The following is an 18086-nucleotide window of genomic DNA, read 5'->3' as shown; positions in this document are numbered from 1 at the left end:
AGCATTTAAAATCATTTAAAAGATAAGTTAAGGGGTATGAACTCACCTCATAGTGAGTAATCTGGAAGATAAAAAAGATATAGGATGCTTGAATTCACAAATGAAGTTCCAAAGCACGGTTGGATCCTATAAGGCATATATTCACATATATGTGTATTCAATCAGTGGTTATAACTATTAATAAGTATAGGAAACCACCTAAGATTGTAGGAAACACCCTAAATGAAGTGTTAAGCTCACAAATGGAAGCTTGGAAGGGGTTTGCGGCCACCCATGGATGGGTTTGCGGCCTTAAGGAGTTCACGACCTCATGAGGTGTTCACGGCCCTTATGATCCTATGAAGGGTTCACGGCCCTTATGAAGGGTTCACGGCTGTGATACCTTCAAGCTCATGAAGATGATGATGAAACTTGACAAATCAAGGCTAGGATTAAGTAGTCCTTCAAGTATGACAAGATTAAGGATGAAACACTTACGTTTTTGAGGCTTTAGAGTGTTCACAGTTGAAGCTTTTTGAGAGAGAATGGATGTGTTCACGGTTGGGAGGAGGAGAAAATAGTAGAAAATGAGGGCACTCCAATATATATAGGAGGTGGTTCACGGCCGTGAACCTAGTTTGCGGCCGTGAACACCTAGTTAGTGATTTTCTGGATCGAATTTATCCTCCTGATCTCAAGCTAACTCATCCTAGCATCCATTCATACATTACACTAGGATTAGAAACTCTCAAACAGACCCTTAACAGTGCTAAAAGATAGCAGAAACTGGTCTGACTTTGATTGAATTGTATGGCTATACAAGATAGAAATTTCGGGTTGTCACAGAAAGGACCCATCCTTCTTTTTCACAAATAAGACCGGGGCTCCCCAGGGTGAGGAACTTGGTCTGATGAATCCCTTTTATATGAAAAACCTCGACACCGCCTCGTGGCCCAAAAGACCACATCGCGGTACTTTGAAATGGCTCGTAATTTTCAGCCCAGACTATACTCACGACGTGAGGCATAAAGCTCACGATGTGAGCATTTCAATTTCGGGACAACTGATTAAAATACAGAAGAAAATTTGACTATTTCTTATTTTTTACCTATGAACGGAACTCAAATTCTATGGTCCCTCACACTCGATTTCGGCCATATCTTCCACCAATCTACTTTCTTGTTTATGTAATCTGCATTTTAAGGTAAAAAATTCATACTCTTAATACTTTATTTTAGCCGATTTGTTAGTTAGGGTTTGTGGTTTGTTTGAATGTCGAAATTTATGCCCTAAATATGTGATTTCTCTACTGCATGTTGCTTAAATATGTTTGAAATCGAATTGCTAGTAAACCCCAACAATGATTAGAGTCTGATTTCATTTCCTTATACGACCGATTAAACTGTCGATTGCGAATTCACGACATGAGTCTTGGGTTTTCTGCCTTTCTGTTTTGGTGATCTGCCTAATGTTTTGTGTAACTTGTTGGTTGTTTCTTGTTTATTTGTTTTTACAGGAAAATGGCTTCAAGAAGGTCCAATGAGCAATTTCAAGGACATGTATCTACTCACTACCCATTATATCAAATTCCCGTTGACATGTCTGCAAATGTGGTCACTAATTTCACCAACAAGTTGGGATGGCTTTGTTGGATTAGTGTCTAAGTCCATAACTATTATTGGTATGTACTTGACCCGAGAGTAGCATGGTCCATTAGGGTTGCATGGCACCGGAACAATCTGAAGTATGGATAATTGAGAAGAGGTTATTTATGGTTTATTAATATATTATAAGTTCTAATATATTAATATGAAATAATATTATTTAATTAGTATTGATCAAGAATTAATTTGGAATTAATTTTGTGCTCAAAAGAGACAAATTAAATATAAGGGGTTGATTTGGTAAATCATTCATTCTTATAAAGTGGGCTTATGATCCATAGTTCTTCATGTTGGGCTAAACCCATGTGGTAACCCATGAATACTCTATGGAGGTTTTAACCCATGGAGCATGATGGATATGGAAAGTCTTTAGGGTTTACATGGTGTAACCCTAGTTTGCCACACTATATAAGAACCCCTCTAGCTCATGAAATTGGCACTTAAGTGGCACTAAGGAGTGACTAGTGGAAACACAAGAGGGCAAGCCGATTTCATGAAGTGCAAGTGACTTCCTCTCAAGTTCCTCTATTTGTTGGTGGTGTTGTGTGATTCCATTTTGAGGTGCAACACTTGGGGCACTAAGTTCTTAAGGGTCCAAGGCTTCCAACTACAAGAAAAGGTATGTTATCTAATTTGTTTTATTACCCAAGTATCAAAGTTTTGTATGCTAGTTAGGGTAATACCTTGGAAAGTTCAAGTTTGTATGTATAATAGAGAAAACATAGATACAAGGTATTTAGGGTTGCATGTACACCTTAGGAGTGTTAGAATGCTCATAACCAAACAGGCTTTACAATATAGAATTTGTCGTATCCCCAAGGATTGATTGGGTGCGGTTGGGAGAAGTTGGGTTAATGGAAAGGATGGCTCCATATTTGACAAAGACTTTATCTGTGGATGGTTTTGCTTTCATCTGTAACGGGTTGAAGAATTTATTTGCCATTAGTGAGCTGGTTTTCCAGGAGCTGTGTGTGGAGTTTTTCGCCTCAGTTTCATTTGAAGATGCCACGGTTGATCCGTCTTACACGCGGGCTTTGGTTTTTCGCCTCGGTGATGAATGGAGGGAGTGTAGCCTCACTGAATTTGCATGGCGAATGAGGATATATGAGGAACATGAGATACGATCACCAGCCTTCGAACTTTTCTTAAGATTCGTCGTTCGAGAATATTTGTCGGGTGTATCTGGGTATAATTTTTCGGGAACGATTGCCAATGGGACATTTCATTCGGGTGTTTCGCAGGAAAGTCATATTAGATCCCCGATTCATCGACTTCTTCACCGGTTGATCACTTTTTCCATCAACCACAAAAGACATGGGGGTAAGGTTACAAGCTTGAACCTGTTCTTCTTGTGGAGTATTATCACACTGGAAGTCTTTTGCAACATCTCGTACCATTTGGCTAGCTATTTGGGTAGCAAGGCAGCTATTTCACGAGCTGGTTGCCCTATTAATAGGGGCCATTTTATTACCCGGCTGGCAAGATCATATGTCCTTATTATACCACGCTTGACTAGGACATTGACACGCAAGCCAGGAGATGACCTCTCTATGGGATATTTTGAGTTAATGCGTGTTGTAGTCAACATGGGTTCACATTGGAGCATTCATATTGATGATGATATGAAGCCACACGATCAACCCGAACACCCGCCGCGGCCGCGAGGGAGAAGGAATATGCGAGGGCGAGGAGAGAGAGGACAACCGATGCATCATAATGCACCCATGGGAGAAGCTACTTTTGGCGGAGATGTTATGTCGGGTTATTTGGATCAATTATCTTTCAGTGTAAATTGGATCGGGGCATGATGGAAAACTTGGTCCGACATTTTAATGTGGAGCAACCACCTCACTTAGGAAATAACTATCCAATTTGTCCTATGTGGTGTGATTATCAAAACCGGGGTGGAGATGGAGTCGACACTAGTGGAGCACATGACGAAGAGGGTGATGATTAGTTTTATCCTTTTATTTTTATTTGGTTTTGTCTAAGTTTATTTTTGGTTTGTTTGTTTTGATTTTAGTTTGATTTGGTTGTAAAACTTTAAGATTGTTATCTTTCTTCTTTCCACTTCTTTTGGTTGTTTATTTACAGAATTTTGTGAGAGAAAAACACGACTAATGGAGATTTAGAGATATGAGAGCTTAAACAAGTTTAGTCGGATATTTAGAGTCAAGAGTTGAGACCCACAATCTTAGATAAGTGTGGGGTTAATCGAGAGAGAAACAAGTCTAGAGAAGAGTCACGAAATATAGAGTTAAGAAGGGTCTTAATCTGAAAAGACAAAAGTTTGTATTGCACTTATTGAAAGAAGAATTGGCAAAACTGCATTCTGTGAGACCTATTTCTCACGACGTGAGAACTTATCTCTCACGTCGTGAGCCCATTATCAACGATTTTCAGAATTCGATTTCATGCGACTTCACGTCGTGGGTTATATTCCTCACGTCGTAAGTCCACAATTTTAACGAAATTGAAGTCCTTTATTACATATTTCTTCCATGGGTCACCATTGCCCTTACTGGAAATATTATGAAGCTGCTAATGACTCATTTTCTCGACAATGCAATGTGGCGTATGCTTTGAAGATTTTTCTACACCACGTTTATTGAAGAATCAAGTCTCGGATTCAAATTTTTTGTCGGCACATTTACATATCTCATTTGTTGAAGATCCAAGTTCCATATTTGAAGGAGTCCAAGTTCAAGATGTTCAAGTTATCCACACTGTTCAGAATTCGATTTGGCCACTACTACCCCAGGGGAGTTTGTTCATTTTTCTCCCTTTTATTGCTTTTAAATTATTTTATGCATACAATGAGGGCATTGTATGTAATAAGTGTGGGGTAGGGGGTCAAAAAAGTAAATTGCTAGAAAAAATTTAAAATTTCTATACTTGAAAACTTTAGAAATAGATTTGAAATAATAATCTAAAAATTAAATCTAGTATTAGTTTAAACTTAAGTTGCTAGTGTTGCGTGGGATGATCCAATGAGAGGTCAAATGTTTAACTGAGCCAATATATGTTATAGTATATTTATGGCTTCCCATTCATAGTGAAAAGTCATGAGTTATGAAAAGGTAATATGGTAGTTTATATGGAATAATAAGTTTTGCAACCTGTACCTGAAATCTATCCAGGAGAGCTTATGTAGTCATTGCACTTAGACTAATATCTATAGCCAATAAATGTTGAAGTTAAGCTCCCTTGCTTAAGCATGTAGGTTTTGAGAGAAAAAAGTGAGTTATATATATATATATATATATATATATATATATATATATATATATATATATATATATATATATATAAGAGAAATTACCAAAAAGTTGAAGAATTTTGGAGCAATCAAGTATGAAGATCAAAAGATCAAAATTCCAAAGAATCAAAAATTGAAGATACCAAAAATCAAACAAAAAGGTGGTGAATTCAAAGAAATCAAAGATCAATTATTCAAAGAAATGAAGAATTCCAAGAGCTCCATTGTGGTATCTAAAGTTGTAATTTCTAGAATATGCATGCTTGGGTAGCTTAACCAAAAATACCTTGAGGTTAAGAAAATTTTCTGAGGATTGATTCGGAGGGTTGTAGAAATAAGTGTCATATAAGCTAAGGGGTGAAGTTTCTTAAGTATTGTGAGTATTTAGGATTGGGAAGTTATTAGGAGATTTAGACACAAATATGCGCATTGCGGTCTTGGTATAATGGTTGAGTTCAAAATGGATTGTTTTATGTGACGCTAGTGATGAAGGTTTGGATTAAAAATAATTAGTTTTGCTTGAGGGAAAGCAAAAGATAAGTGTGGGGTATTTGATATTGCCATATTTATATATATTTTAAGGCAACATTTGAATACATTTTGTTTAATATTTTGGTTATTTGCATAGATAAATGGTACTTATAAGATTAAATTACATTTTGCAGCCAAAAGAAATCATCTTGAAGAATAAGGACTGAAAGCGACAATGATTGAAACTTTGGAGGTTAAAAGCTTTAAAGATAAAGATTTCAGCTAAAAAACGTTCTCACGATGTGAGGATTAGTGTCTCACGACGTGAGCATGGTGATTCTAGAAGATAAACATCCGGAAGCAAGAATTCGTGTTGGATACGAATTACTATCGAGCCCACGACTTGAGATACCTTGCTCACGACGTGAGGAGAGTCAATTCGGAATATATATATATATATATATATATATATATATATATATATATATATATATATATAATGGATTAATAATTATAAATTTTTATTATGAAAGTTTAATTAATTTTATAACTCGTTGTTCCTACGGGTTATAAACTAGTGTGTGTATATATATATATATATATATATATATATATATATATATATATGAGTAGGATCAAATGAGAACACCAAAAAGGTTGAGAACGCGAGAATAAAGTATATTAATTTGTGATTCCATGTATTCATTTGTGGAGAAATGATAAATTTTTACGCCTTTAATTTCAATTGAAGAGAAAAAACATATTCATGTTCATTGAGCGTAAAAATTTATCATTTCTCCACAAATGAATACATGTAATCACAAATGAATATACTTGTTCTCGCGTTCTCAACCTTTTAATATATATATATATATATATATATATATATATATATATATATATATATATATATATATTTGTATTTGTAAAAAAATATGGCAATACCCCATTCATACATTTATATAACTATATTCAATAATGGTTAAACAATTTCAAAAGAAAAAAGTTACAAATTTCATTCATATGTCAACCCTTATTTTAATAAACCATAACCCTAATTCTTCCATTTGAATCAAATAGTACTAACATATAATTTGTAATTGGTAATCATCTCTAAAGAACAATAAATATTGTGTAATTTACAAGCTTGTTTAACGAGTAGTACTGATAAATATTGTGTAATCCGCAAGCTTGTTTAACGTGTCGTGGTCATACCTAACAAATCTCAACATTCCTTTTCTTTGAACAATATCTACAAAGTGCCGATAACATGTAAAATTACTATTTTAACTTTGCAAACTAAATCTCAAATAAAATCTACTACTTAGAAATAAGTTAAAAAAAACATTTAAAAGTAACCATCCTTTTCAAATCAAAATGTGAATGGGAATATAATTCAACGCAAATAGAAAGGAGAAGAAAAAATTCCAAAAAAATGGTATTCAGGTTTTCATCTAAACTCTAACTTTTTTTTGGATTTGTGGTCCTTTTGACAATGTTTGTTTGTGATTTTGGTTCCTCGGAAAATGAAAAAGACTAAGATGTTTTATGATAGACCTTTTATGTGTTTTCTATTTAATGTAAAGGAAAAAGAAAATAAAATTTAATTTGGGCCCATATATATCATTGGATAGCAGAGCACATATAGGAACATCATTTTTGTTGAAATGCTTGACCAACAAATCAAACCTAATGCAGTCACATATATACACATAGTTGATTCGAGATGTAGGAATGGAACGAGAGAAAACAGATTTGGGTGTTTTGAGGGATGGTTGGATAAGATGAAGATGAATATATATATATATATATATATATATATATATATATATATATATATATAGAGAGAGAGAGAGAGAGAGAGAGATATGTGAGTCCAAATTAATTATTTTTTCCTTTAAATAAAATAGAAAAACATAAAAAGTATATCAAAAGGGCATTTGAGTCTTTTCTGTTTTCCAAGAAACCAAAAATCAAAAGAAAACATGGTCAAAACGACCACCAATCCAAAAAAAGTTGAGATTTGGACCAAAACCTGGAAAAAAATACATACCACATTGACCATTTTTTCAATTATGTCAAATAAAAAAAATTACATGCCAAAAAAAATTAAAATAAAAAATAAAGATGAAATATAAACTTATATCGTCAAAACTCAAAAAAGGAATCACTTGTTTTTTCTCTATAATGTATGTGTTAATAATTATAGCCTTTTCTATATATATATATATATATATATATATATATATATATATATATATATATATATATATATATATATATATATATATATAAATTAGAGTTTCAACACTGAAATTTAAATAATTATAGTGTAACAATATTGAAATAAAATAGCAATCGTAGTTGTAGACTACGTTTCGTAAACGTAGTTTATTAATTTTATACTTTTTTATAAGCTTTTTTTAAACTTTTTTAATTACTATTTGAAACTAATTTACAAACCTTATAAAAATGTACAATGTAATGAAGCTGAAAAGAAAATATAAGTAGAAAGTTTAAAATATTTAGACGTTATAAAACAAATATAAGTAAAAATGTTTAGAAGAAATTTAAGTTGTATAGGGTTTACCGTGACAAATTTGTTTTTAACGAGACACATAGTGTATCCCATCCTTGCTAATGATTGATGAAATCTATCACACCTTGCTATAGCGAAAACACGAGGTACAACAATACAAATGGTCTCATTGCAAAAGTTAAAAGACAACACCAACTATAGTATTAAAAACCATTACAATTTACAATAAGTTTTGAACACTTTTATAGAAGTTACAATACATTCGAAAAACAACACATGGATAATGCTTACAAGTGATGTGTCCCTAAGTGTCATCTTATAGATGAGTTCCTGAAAAAGCATGTAAAATGAGTGGTCAACTACTGAAATAGTTGGTGAGTTTATAGGTTTAAAACATAATATAGTTGTATATCATTAAAATCCAAATATTGATAAAAGTTTCCATAAATGGAAGTTCGTTGCTAACATAAGAAAACAAAGTTCGTTGCTATCATGAGAAACAAAGTGCACAACTAACATGAGAAATAATTTTCGTATGTGAATAATGATCAAACCATGAGTTCACAACCAAACCTAACGACCGAGGGTGCCCTCTTGAAATATATGTCTATCGCTAACATAGAGAGAATATGGTAATATGCACTCCACGAAACGGGCGAGTGAGGAGTTATCAACCTCCTAATAGTGTTATCCATAATAACCATCGGCTCAAAAGAGTTAACGAGTTGTGTGAATCATTCATAAACTTGATGCGATACGGTGTCATGAATCAACATTTGCATACACATACATAGAAATCACATTTGATACAATCTAAAACAAGTAACATGAACATATTTGATTATACGACATGTTTTTCCACCCCAAAACGTAAAAACCGAAAATAGGGGCTGTGAATACTCATAATGAATCGAGACAATGTTAGCGGTGATTTAAATTGGTGTTCCACTTGTACAACTACCGATACTTTACGATAATGTTACACATTAGTGAGTCCATAGTCGAAAATTCAACACTAGTATACTTAATTTCTACGATAGAATTATGTCAATATTGTGTCAAAAATTAGGTTTTGTATAAGTTACATATATTTTTTTTGTAAAATTTAGATTTCTAAGAATCAATTTTTCTAATAACAAATTTAAATGGAAAATCTTATTTCTGCAATATTAATTGTAATGTAATTATAACATTTTAAAAGGTGTTTCAAAGGTTAATTAAATATTCAAACATCCAAACAAAACAGCTCTAAAATTTCCCAAACTTTTTATTTCATTTTTAAATAATGTCAAGGACCTCAAGGTAAAATATCATGAATTTTTTATTTGTCCAACTATTTTTCACCATTAAATCCCTTGAATACTCATAAAATCATGTAAAAATGGTAAATGGTAATGAAAAATTCTTAAAATTTTTTGTTTACTGTTTTACAGTGTCCTTAAACTGGGAAAAATACTAAAAAGTCATTTTGGATCAGTAAAGCCCGATTTTTATAATTTAAGTGTGTTTAATACCAAGACATTCCAAACAAATAGTAAACAGTAAATAAAAATCATTAAATATTTTTATTCTTGGTTTAACTTTAACAAAGCGTCTCCTAGTAATTTATCATGATTTTTAAAATATCCTAGCTATTTTCCCCTTATTTACTCCCCTAAATAAGCATTAAATTGTGAAAAATTAGTAAACAGTAGAAAAATTGTCAAGTTGATATTACTATAATAAATGATGTGGTGGTAAAGTTTCATTAAATGTGGATATGTTTAGCTTTTTTTTCCTCAATTCAATCTTTTAAATACACATTAAATCTTAGAAAAATAGAAAAATATTATGGAAAATTCACCAATTTTTTTTGTGGAGTTTATAGAACATTTAGAATCTATTAAAAATAGTAGATGTAATTTTTAGAACATGGAATCCAATTTGTTTTTTTATTTAAGTTTAAAATAAATAAAATAAAAAGTAATAGCAAACAATAATAAAAATTGCTCATACTTTATGAGAGGCACTTATTTACTATATAGGTCATCTCAAAATTTTCCTAAAATTTATTGGCTTCGGGAAGAATTTTATGTTATTTAAGGCCTCATTCTTGAAAAAGGTACAACAAATTAAGAGAATAAATTAATACTTAGAAATTTCTAGATCATCTTATTTTATCAATGGGTTTATGGGAAAAATCGTGTTTAGATAGAAACAGATTTCTAGATATTTTATTGTGAATAAATCCTTTATGAACATATTTGAAATCTTTTTCGCAATAAACTTTGAACATCAAGCATTTGAGCTTGACTCCATCACATGAATTATGGTTTGAAGAGCATGTATGAATTTAATTTTTTAAAAGTGGTGTTTTTAGTAAGAAAACTTGAATACATTAGGTTTATGATCATTAAAACTTGTAAAAACTCAAGTTTTTGGGTTTGACATAGGTTTTCGTCATTGCATTTCAACATTAAGCATCATGCATGATGTTTTTGGGTGAAATCCTACCACCATAATCATCAAACTCGAACGGCATGTGTTCATGCACATGATTTTGTCATAGAGAAGGTGTAAAAGAAGAAGAAAAGTAAGGAAATCATTAAATATTGAAAGGAAGATGAGAGGGATTCAATTTTACCTTCAAGTATAACACTATATGATGAATATTTTTGAGTAAAATGGTTGTTATTTTGTTATGATTTGTGTGGTTTGAGAGAGAAGAAGAGGGAAATGGATTGGTTGTAATGGTGGAGTGTGTGTGTGTGTGTGTGTGTGAGAGAGAGAGAGAGAATGAGGAAGAAGATTAAGGGAGTTAGCAAAAATGATTGATTTTTTGGGGGAAAAAAAGGTCTTGGAAGGAGGGGAGATTTTTGAGGAGGACAGAGTATTTTCCAGAATTTTTTTATTAATTTATAATTTATAAGGTTTAGGGGATTATGTTTATGAAATATAAATTCTTGTATTAAATTTTAAGAAAGTTTGGCTCTTATGCTTATAAATAAAGATAATGTTTATAAATTATTTTTCCATAATATAATTTATGTCTCATGATTTTTAAATAATTAAAGATGTTATATATAATATAAAATTATGGGGGAAGTTTAAATTTTATAAAACTTGCATTTATTTTATAAATTTTTGACACTAGTTATAAAGATTGGACATTTTAAAATATCATAATGGGTATAGAATATCTTGGATTCTTTTAAACAAAATAAAATTCTTAAACACCATAATGAATTTAGTGAAGTGTTTAAAATAATTAGATTGTGCAATATAAGATACTTTATATTTTATAGCAAGTTACATAGTTCAATTTAAATTGGATTATTGGCATTCTACACAGTAGTTAAGCGATTCATGCGAAATGTGAGAGTTAAGTATACTAGTTTCGACTATGACTTAAATTCCTATGAGATTCTAACCTAATTTATACTACTGGGTCAAGGGTATTAAGTGTCTACATGATTATAAAAAGATACTCGAGTCAAGATATGACATGAGTTTAACAGTCGCTACAGTTAAAGTAATTGTAGAATTTACGTATCAACGTGGAATCTAAGTACACTATCCATTGTTTCCAATTGTTTCCAAGTTTTTAGTAGGTTATAACTTATCTTCTAGTCACTAATTCTAGAATGTGTCGTGTTATTCAAATCTAGAACTAACTCGAATTTTGATGGGTGTCATAAAATCAATGGGAGTATCCATTTGAATACTTCTTTAATCATTGTGTACACTTTTTTTCTTCGGTTAGAGTGTTTATCCCACAAAGTTTTACTCAATTAAGGTTTGAATTAGGCAAACCATGTATGGTTATTTCCTCCACTAAACACATCCAGATCGTACCCTTTTATCCTTCGACTAAAGTTTTTGTCCTAAAAGATTTTCTCGGAGAAGGATTTTAATGAGGCGAATGTTTGATGTATTGTCTAAAGATGCAAGACGAAGATGTACAAGTATGATTAAGTCTAAATTTAAGCACCCAAGGGGGAGCTTCGTAACTCATAGTTTATCAACGGTTGCTTAGATTTAAATCTTTCATAAGTAGGATTTATCTACACAAATCCTATAACAATTGATTTACCCAACATTTGCTCTATATACAGTGAGTTCTTATGTTTTTTTAACACCTATATATGATCAATGAGAATATTATATTTTAATGAATTCTTGAGTTGAGCTAGTTTGTTATACTATATATATATATATATATATATATATATATATATATATATATATATACTATTATACAAACATTACTATTTGTAAAAATAGATTTAAGACGTCTAAGTGTTTAAGATTATAGTATAACAAACCATCATTAAAATAATATTATAATTTAAGTCTTAGAAAATACAATGCAATAAGTACAAGTGTTTAATACATAATAAATCGCATACTCCAATATCGAAACTTTCGACTGTCCTATGAATTGAATTGTCTTCCGCGACCAACCCTATCTCTTCCCCATATATCGGCCATTCTCCATATTTCTTAAAAAACTTGAATTGTCATTTTCAAAAATCCTCTATACACCTTATGCTTTCACTTATCTCTATAAACCCTTCCTTTTTCTCTGTATCTACTTCTTAAAACCACACCTGACTATAGGATTATAAATCAACTGTCACAAGCATTTAGCACCACCCTCACCATCTCCCCATCAACCACCTTCTTCAATAATCACCACCCTTCATCGTGAGACCACTCATCATCACCAGCGTACCGCCATTGCACTAGTCGCCACTCTATAAAATCGAACGACAACCATTAAATTCCATTGCCATCCTCCTTTCCCATTTGCAATCTAAATAAAAAACCTCTGATTTTAGGTATCACATAAAAACATTTCTTAATTAACTTTTTTTCTAATCGAATCGTTGATGGGTGAGACTATCGTTTTCATATACGCTGTGTAGCATCCCAAAAACACCATAAGTAAAAATTTCATTTTTAGGTCTGTTAACGTCCTGCGTACGCATGGGTACGTAGGGGATTCCCCACCTCAAGCAGCCACTAGAGCATGCCCAATGTACTCGAGCCAAGGGTATAAATGCAGGAAAATAATGGCTAAAGGCTTTACCTGACAAATCGGGTGTTACAGGAACTCACTATGTTTTGACTTACAGTTGCAAATTTAAATGTTTTAAGTACTTCTGAGGATTGGGGCAAGACAAATGCATGATTCTACACGCACATCAGCAGTTCATGAATCGAGATTCCGCATTACCTTCCTTTATAACTCTGATTTTGAATTATGATTTGTAAATTAATGATTTTGCCTTGGATATATCTTTATGAAAATGCCTTTCTATTTTATTTTAAAAATAAAAAATTTATTCTGAAGAGACGTTACATTAGAAGAACCACGACTTGTAGGGAACTTGGACGTTGTCATGATACCTATTGGCACCTCGCATTTAAACACCAAAATCTTTTGAATTGTTTTTGAACTGTTTATTTTTCTTTAATTGTTTTGAGAACTAAACTCCATGAATTTAAAAACTAACAATATGTTTTTAAATGATAACTTAGAAACCATTTGGGCGAGTGGTGTTATATAAAGACATGCATTGTCCTGATACCAAATTAATGTTACAAATTTTGATTTAATGCCCAAAAGCAATGAAAAAAATATATTTACATGGTAAACCAAACAAATAATGTATTATTTGTAATGTGATATATGTAATATGTCAAAAGTCAGCCCAAAATAAACTAAAAAACAATCAACACCTATCACATATTTTTATAAACGATTCAATAATAAAGTTATTAATTTTAGGTTACTCATGTATATACTAAAAGTTAAATAGTATTTTTGCTCCCAAGTTATGTTTTTTCTTAATAAATTCCCTCCAAAACTAGTTTTCCCCAATTCATATCGTGCGGAAATCTGAACTTGAATCCCTGATTTCGCTACCCTCAATATGGCGAGTTAACAACAGGTGTCATATTGCAGCCCTTTTATCGTACTCCACGATCCTATTGCACTCCTTTGATAGTCGTTCTTTCCCCTCCCTTTTTAATCTGTAACACAATTTCGAAAATAGGTTTCTTGATTTCCACTAGATATTTTCCTCAACAACAAATTCGATTTGCACCAGCTTTTCTTATTTTCGTATATGCCCTTGATAATTGTGTTTTAGCACTGATTTCATCATATTTTTCGTTTCATCAACAGCTATTTCATCAGATTTTTAGTACTGATATCATCAGCAGCGCATTTGTTTCTGATAATCAGATTTTACTGACTATAATTGTGTGTTATTTATTTATTTTGCTGATAATCAGAATGGTTTTGTTCCTAGTGCTTAATTTATAGTGTATTTTTTTTTTTTTTTTTTTTTTTTTTGTAAATTCTGTTCTACTGAGATGCTACTAAAAATATTTCTCATATAAACTTATGTAAAGTTTACATTATAGTATGGGAATGTATTTGCTTCTGATATAGATCAGTACAAGGCATTTATACATATAAATCATTAATATCCAATCCATTTTGCTTCTTTTTTTTTTTTTTTTTTTTTTTTTTTTTTTTTTTGGGATTTAATCGTGTGAAGTTTATTGCAAAAGAGGTTTAACGACATGCTTATTAGCTTATTGTGTCACCATGATTTTACTTGTTCAGAAGTTTGTATAAAACTCATTGTATTTGAAGAATTGTAGTTGAAAGTTGGAACTATACATTTTCTAGACAATACTTTTGTGCAAATGATCTCAACTTTGGTGGCTATAACCATGATATTTTACCAACAAAAAATGGAAGCAACACTAGGGATTAACATAAGAAATAACCAAGTCAATTCACATTTAGCAAAATCAAACCCCAATTCTAAGTAACGCTTTCGGAAACAAAGGAAACGTCATAAGAACTTGCATTTTTCCAGATATGATATTGTCCTTGATTATACCTGATGGTTTTCTGGACAAGTTGAAGAAGGATAATTTGGGTTTTTTTTTTTCTCTTCTTTTAATTATACTTTGAGATGGGAAGAGTTTTAAACTTCTTACTCCTTCAACATTCTCTTATTTCTTTGAAGTGATAATTATAATATTGATACGTACCAACCAGCACTACTAGAAAAAGGTTAATAGAGTACAGTTGAAATTATGAATATAGTACGTACATAGCAGACGTATTAGTAGAGGGGTGTATTAGATTACATGCATAATAAAGTACGGCTATTTAACCGTATTATAAGTATCCTATACCATCCCATACAATCATTACATACAATCATCTAGCACGCCATATATACACATCTAATACACCAATAAACAACTGTACTTGATGTCTCAAGTATCATCTAATACGCCATATATACACATCTAATACACCAATAAACAACCGTACTTGATGTCTCAAGTATCATCTAATAAGCCTTATATACACATCTAATACACCAATATACAACCAGCCAATTCCACTCCATGGATGCTGCGGAACACATGGATCACCATTCCAACTGAAACAAACTCAACTGTTAAATTTTATAGATATTCTTTGGAATGGTCTCTAATCAATGTCACACTTCTTTTTTTCTTTTCTGGACGATCCATTGTATGCCTACAAAAGCATAAACACTCATATAATTAATTCTAAGAGTCTCAAACACACAAAAAAAAAAAAAAACAAAATTTTATATAAAATCGAAGATACCCAAGGTAAGTTTATGTTCTTTTCAAAGCAAATTCAATGCTTTATGTACTCTTGATTCATATATTAACTCAAATAATGTTTGTTAATATGTATATCAAATGCTAGTTAATATGTATACCTTGCTTCAAGATGTTTCGTTTTGGGTTTACCAACACTTCTTTTTCTGGTTTTTCTTTCTACCATACGGATCCTCCTACTCTTGGTTGTTTGCACTAGTACCTCATCCAGATGTAATGGTAAATTTCTGATGTATAACCTCAGACCTGTTGATAAGAAAATGAGCATAAAAATGATCACAGAAAATGACAAGGGTAATGATATGTTAAAGATTATGACTTAATCCAACTAATGAGAAGATTATGACACTTTTTTTATATATGAAATGAGAAGCAACTCTGATGTTCTGTATAATGTTTGTATAGAATGTTTTGGTAATTCAAGAATCCATGAAAGAATCTTGAAAAAGATGCATCACCTAATCTTTCCACATACAATATCCAAAACATAAAAAAATCATACCAAAAAAGTGTGATATAGTCATTTCATTTAGGATAGAGACCTTGATGGTTATATAACATAAAAATAAGGACCAAAATTACATTTGATGCAATTTATAATCAAATACAACAATAAACAATTACATTTGATGGAAAAAAAAAAAGAAATATGATGCAATTTATATTCAGCCCTTATTGATGGGTACTGCAAGAACGGTCAAATAAAGGAGGCGTTTTCACTTCATAATGAGATGGTTCAAATGGGTTTAACTCCAAATGTTGTAACTTATACTTCATTGGTTGATGGTTTATGCAAACAAGTGAAATCTACAAGGGTATGTTGGGAAAAGGAGTTTCCCCGAATACCAACACATATGATGTTCTAATAAGAGGACACCGTAAAGCAAGGAATATGAAGGAGGCATGGTTTTTGTATAAAGAAATGGTGGAGAAGGGATATGATCTCATAGTAAATGGTTATAATGCTCTCATCAAGGGGTTCATTAAAAGGAAAAGATATTTGGAGGCAAAAAGTATGTTTGATGAAATGGAAAAAAAATTCCAAAAATACCCTTTGGACTTTTCTACAGTCAAAATCAAAAGCATGATATCGATATGATACGAGTTAAGCTTTCAACATGCATCCTCGTATAATGTAGAATTCCATTCAGGTGAAAAAGCACTTGTTTTCAAGAATATAAATAGTTCACTTGCAGCATGGAGAGGCATAAGCACGTTTGTAACAGAACTAGCAGTGATAACAGATTGATCATACCCATCCGTGGACCCCACTGACCTCCCACCTTCTGAGAAAAGATCACCAAACAAAGGTGTTCTAAAACACAATGCTGTTGCAGAAAATTGTGTGAACTAAGTGGAGAAACGCCTCCAGTAGCAACAATACAAGGCTTTCGATACTGAACTCAGTAGAAACATTGTTTGTGGCAAACTCGTATCTACTTGCAAACAAACTAGACAACACATTGATAAATGATGAAAAAGATCCCAACAACTTAGCATAATATTTAACATATCAAGGAGACAGGGAATATGAAGGAAACAAAATAGAGTCAATGATGTTTACAAACTATATGAATGGATGCTAATGTCACTCCAAAGATGTACAAAATAGAGTTGATGATGCTTTCTAGGGTTATCAACCATCAATATGAAGTAATATGTCGTACACAAAGAAGACATTGTCATAAACAAAACATTAATCAACGAATCAATCAACTACACCGAAAGGCCGATCGTACCTGTAAACAATGTGAAAGAAGGAGGAGGCGGAAGCAGCTGTAGGCCGGAGTAGGAGACTTCGTATGTGTCGTCGACCGGAGACCGGCGGCGGAGGCGTCGTTGGCCAGAGGCGGAGGCGTCGTTGGCAGAAGGCTTCGTCGTTCTCGTGATAAGCAAACAAGTATAAGCAAAAGTGAAGAATTGCAATTTTGACTTTTGGGTCAATTTTTTTAAGTTTGCAAATTCTTTTTACCCTTTTTTTCTTTTGTATTAGTAAATCTTTTTTTTTCTTCAAGGAGCTCAAATGGTCTCCTTATTTTTACGGAAATTTTATTCCAGACAATAAAAACCCACGACTTTTATTTCGAGTGTATAATTATTTTGTTTTTTCATGTTTATTGTGATTTTTTTTCTATAATAGTTTAGTAATTAATTTAAACTTAAGAAACCCCCCACAAAATATTCTTAGTTTTCTATATAACTTTAAACATAACCATGTTTATAATTTCTCATTATTATTATTCGCAAGAAAACATGTCTAATTCTCAAGTATCTTCATGAACCATGGCATGGACTCAAAATTTAATGGGCTTGATTATTCCAAGAAAACATGTCCAATTCTGATGTAGCATAAGCAAGCAAATTGATTACCAAAAAGGCAAAAAAAGCTACCAATTCATTGGCTGATAATGTTGTCATGTTGTGACATAAGTTTATGATATTTGCATACGTGATATGTATTTGGTTCATTTACTCTGAGCAATTTTGTGTGTTTTGTTGGCGTAAT

At 31.9% G+C, this 18086-nt stretch overlaps 1 long non-coding RNA gene across 1 annotated transcript; it reads right to left on the bottom strand.

Moving 5' to 3' along the window:
* Positions 1 to 14981: 14981 nt before the first annotated feature.
* On the bottom strand, positions 14982 to 17530 carry LOC145117124 (uncharacterized). Its single transcript, XR_013712501.1, has 3 exons — positions 17320 to 17530; positions 15682 to 15826; positions 14982 to 15470 (listed from the first exon to the last, which is right to left on the bottom strand). It is a non-coding gene; the product is annotated as an uncharacterized LOC145117124 (long non-coding RNA).
* Positions 17531 to 18086: the final 556 nt, after the last annotated feature.

This window comes from Lactuca virosa, chromosome 5, assembly GCF_052849685.1.
Source record: "Lactuca virosa cultivar CGN04683 chromosome 5, Lactuca_virosa_CGN04683_v6, whole genome shotgun sequence".
Lineage (NCBI taxonomy): Eukaryota > Viridiplantae > Streptophyta > Magnoliopsida > Asterales > Asteraceae > Lactuca > Lactuca virosa.
Note: the sequence above shows the minus strand (reverse complement) of the source record. Positions and strands in the feature narration are given on the sequence as shown.